We start from the raw sequence: 4,067 nt of genomic DNA on the forward strand, positions 1-4,067 counted from the left end.
AAAAATATTGTCAGCCGGGCAGGCAAGGTGGCCGCCCGTCAGTGGGCCCCGCAGGGCTCTGCGTTTGGAGCCATCGCCCCACAGGAGGGGCAGGAGCTTTTGAAAGAGCTCATTGCAGTGAGCACGGCATAGCTCCGCGAGCTGGTTGTGGAGCTTCGCCCTGTTAGGTTTTCTCTTCGCAGTGGTCTGCATCAGACGTTGCCGTATTCGTTTCTTTTCCCTTTGCTCGTTTTCCGTGTTCTTCGATCGGCTGACTACTTGCCGCTGACAGGTTCAGCTATGAGTTTAGGAGCTGAGCAGGGCATCTTTACAAAAAAAAAGATTTGCAGTTGCTGTTGATCCTTCCTTTAGTGGATTTTCATCTGCAAGTAAGAGACACTTGAAGCCCTCTGCATCACAGCCTAAGAGCTGTGTTTGCCACTGAATCTGGAGATGCGTTAGTGCCTCCTGAGAGCATTCCCTGCATGCTGGAATTATTCTCCGTGTTGCAGTGGATTCAGCTTGATGTAGTAATCATGCACATTTTGGGGACATTACTAAACACCCGCTATTTGGAATGCCAAGAATGAAGCCAGGGTGCATTACTTTTTCAGCAGAATTCAAGTTAGGCCATTTATTTTTAACTATATTTATATATATTTTAAATTAAATCAATTGATATAACTGGAAGAAACAGAAAAAAATTCGGGGGTTCAGTGAAAAAGGTGACCTCCTTCTGCAGATCTGCCTCTCTTGTGCAATAAGAATGACTATGTACTTTGGTTTCCATAGGATTTTGGGCTCAAGTGGAGTGCAGCTTCAGTGGGGACATACCTTAATGCACAGCAATCAATATATTTGTTTTCCCTTTTTAATTCCATAATTTCTGTCTCTGTTTATTGTGTACTATTAAAAATCTGCTTTGAGCACAAACTATATATTTTTTTCTGGTAGGCATTTCTAGGTTGATATTCATTGCTGAGGTGAAACTGAGCTTCACTCAGCTGTGAAGCTGAGTACTTCACAAATGGTAATTCATTTCTCTAAAATATGATACTGTCCGCTACGAGGGGCATCAGGCTGTGCAGGGCCTGGCTGCCAGGCACGTTACGAGCAATACTGGACACTTTCTCCAGTCTGAGTCACGCTATCTTAAAAAGACAACCGAGGACCAAGAGCACAGTTTGATTCCTGATGAGGTGAGGATGAACATGCTTTTTTCCAGCTGGCTGCTGCAGGACCATTTTGGTCCTGTTTTGGACATCCAAAACCATGCGTATACATGACTGCATGCAGATGCTTGTTGGGATTGGTTTTGCACAAGAGGTGCACGCTAGCGGTTGGTGCTGCCAGAGATGTACTGCAAGGTGAGATGCAATCGGGTGCATGGCAATATCTTACTGGTTTTGTGCTGAATTGTCACAGAGCAGGGACCAGCAGCTGGCCAGGAGGGAGGTCTGCTCCTCTGCTTGTGACGGGGGGTTGGTAGGGAGAGGTGCCTGGGAACCCTTCTGAAAAACGGCCCCTCTTACACCCACTTCGGACTGCTGGGCCCCGCAGAGGTCAGAAATGAAGTATCCGATTTGGTCCGTGTTGGAGACTGGGAATGAAATAAAATACTCGCTGAGTCAGACCCCTGGTGCCAAATAGGGTGAACAAACCAGCAGTACAGAACTCCTTTAATACATTATATGTTGTAATAACTTAGTAACAATTATTATAATATACATATGTATATAATACGGTACTATAGTATGTGATCACATCTGAGCTCTCCCTTGAGAGGTCCTTCAGAAGGAGCGAACGCAGGATCTCGCGGGGGACCTGCGTTCTGGCTAGCTGCTGCTCGGGCTGGACACTCATGACCCAAATCTCAGGCTTCTGCTCTGAAAAGTGCCAGCCTTGAAACTTTTTAGAGGAAGATTCCTGGATTTTTTTAGCAACTTATTATTTTTGCATGGATGAACCATTTTAACTGAAAGTAGAACAAGCCTTCTTTGCAACCGCACATCCAAACGACCAGCCGAAGCCAGCAAACAGTTGAAGGCAGATACTCAACAAGGGAGATCTCAATTAGAGTTTAATAGAGCTGTGAAGAACCGAAAAGAGAAGCCTGAGAGTGCAAGGGTGGGACAGCTCATACAGCAGGCAGAGAGAGTAACCTCCCTTATTTTATATACGCATTATATTTATATAATATGCTAATATTTTGAGTTGTTTTAGCTCAGGAGAATACAGTATCCCTGCTTTTTTTAACCGTGGGTGCCATATTGCTGGTGCCTGGTGAACATGGGTGCAATAGCAGCAGGCACCCTGGTAAAAGGACTTTTCTGCCAATAGCCATATCATATCTTCCCTTCCTCTGCGAGGGAATCGCGCAGCGAGTGGCGACGCGCTGGGACATCCCGCAGTGGGAGGTGATCGCGTGCAGGCGCCAGCCTGGCCGCTGGCGGGCCATCGCTCTGCTGAGACGGCGACGCGCAACGGTTGGCAGACCAAGCGTAGCATCTGCTTCACTGACGAGCTTTCAGGCGGCCATTGGCCTTAAAGGTGCCGAAAATCTGCTGATTGCTTTGATCCATCTTTACTTGTTACACCTCATTAACGGCGAATGGCGGAGCAGAGTCGGGAGCAGTGTGATATAGGGAACAAGGGGGCAGAGCAATCGCTGCAGCCGGGGCCGCTAATTCCTGCTCCTCGGCAGGCAGCGAGGCAGTGAAGGGCTCGTCTAAAGAGAGCGCTCAGTGTTACGAAGCAAATGCATCAAGCTTGTTAAATACTACGCTGAAAGGTAAAATTCTTTCTAATTTAGATTTCAGCCCTTGTACAATTAAGTAAGGAAAGTAATGAGGCTTAGCACTCTCCATCTTCGAAGGCCTTTACAGGCATGAACAAATTTATTCTGGTGACTTTCTTGGGAGGAGGAAACCTTCGTGGTGGCAAAATGGAGTCAGGGCTGGTGCACGGCATGCACACCTGCGTGAGGTGACGTGCCACGACTGCACCGTCCTCAGTAAGCTGCCAGGGGCGGGAGAGAACGACGGACCCAGTTCTTGGGTGAGTTTCTGGTTGCTTTGTGCAGCCACAGCAGTGAAGACTGCTGAAGCAATCATGGACAAAGCAGAAGTGTCAGGTGCAATATTTCACCCCGAATTGTGAGATCCAAAGGGTCAACAACTCTTGGCCCCTAAGAAATGCAAGTTTTCTCTAAGACGTTATCAAATAAGTAGTGTACTCCTGGTCTCTGTGAGGACGCTTAGACTAACTTCTGGGGACAGGAGCACCTTCTGTGCCACCGAGGACAGCCCAGGGTACCTGAGGCTTCACTGCTTTGGCTGAAGGTTGTGGATTTGGTGACCTTTGGATGCCTTGTGAGATATTCTTTCTCCCCTCAGCCTTTTCCTATGGAGCAGGAAGGCAGATGAGGACAGAGGAAACCAGCTGAGAGGGTGGAAACAATACTGGGACAAGCTGCTGGGAACTGGGAGGCTTTCCTCATCAGTCCTTTGGTGTGATCTGGTCGGGTGCCCCATAGTGGTTTTATTTCAGCTGCCTATTGCAATTTTAGTGCCGCTCGCCGTGCCTGGAACATACATGGCGTGAACTCATCGTCCGGATGAATGAGCTGCTCTGTCTCTGTTGTGAGGCCTCCGAGAGCAAGAAAGCGGGGCAAAAAACGCCAGAGCTAGGTCTGCTCCATCTTCCCCTGAGCTCCAGCTGGGACCCTGACTGCAGAAACCCTGCAGGGACCCTGGGCTCAGCGCAGGGCACGTCCTGACTGCACCAGTAAGTGCGGAGCCAAAAATGCGCCTTGAGGGTCAGGCCCAAACCGTACCAGCATCTGTGCTGATTTCTGAACTTTGCTCCCGTCGAGGAGGTTAAGCTTTCCTTTGAACAGATGATTTCAGGTTTCATCACTCAAATGGATGCCAAAACACTGAAACGGAGACGTACCTGGTTTATCTTGTGTGGTTTATTTCAGTGGGAGTTGAGAACATCATTCGGCACCGTCTGAACAAATTTGAACCAATTTGCTCACTTGCGCAGATGAATGGCAGTGTCAGAGGCGTCTCTGATCACCTTTGAGG

Source organism: Struthio camelus, chromosome 5 (assembly GCF_040807025.1).
Source record: "Struthio camelus isolate bStrCam1 chromosome 5, bStrCam1.hap1, whole genome shotgun sequence".
Taxonomy (NCBI): Eukaryota; Metazoa; Chordata; class Aves; order Struthioniformes; family Struthionidae; genus Struthio; species Struthio camelus.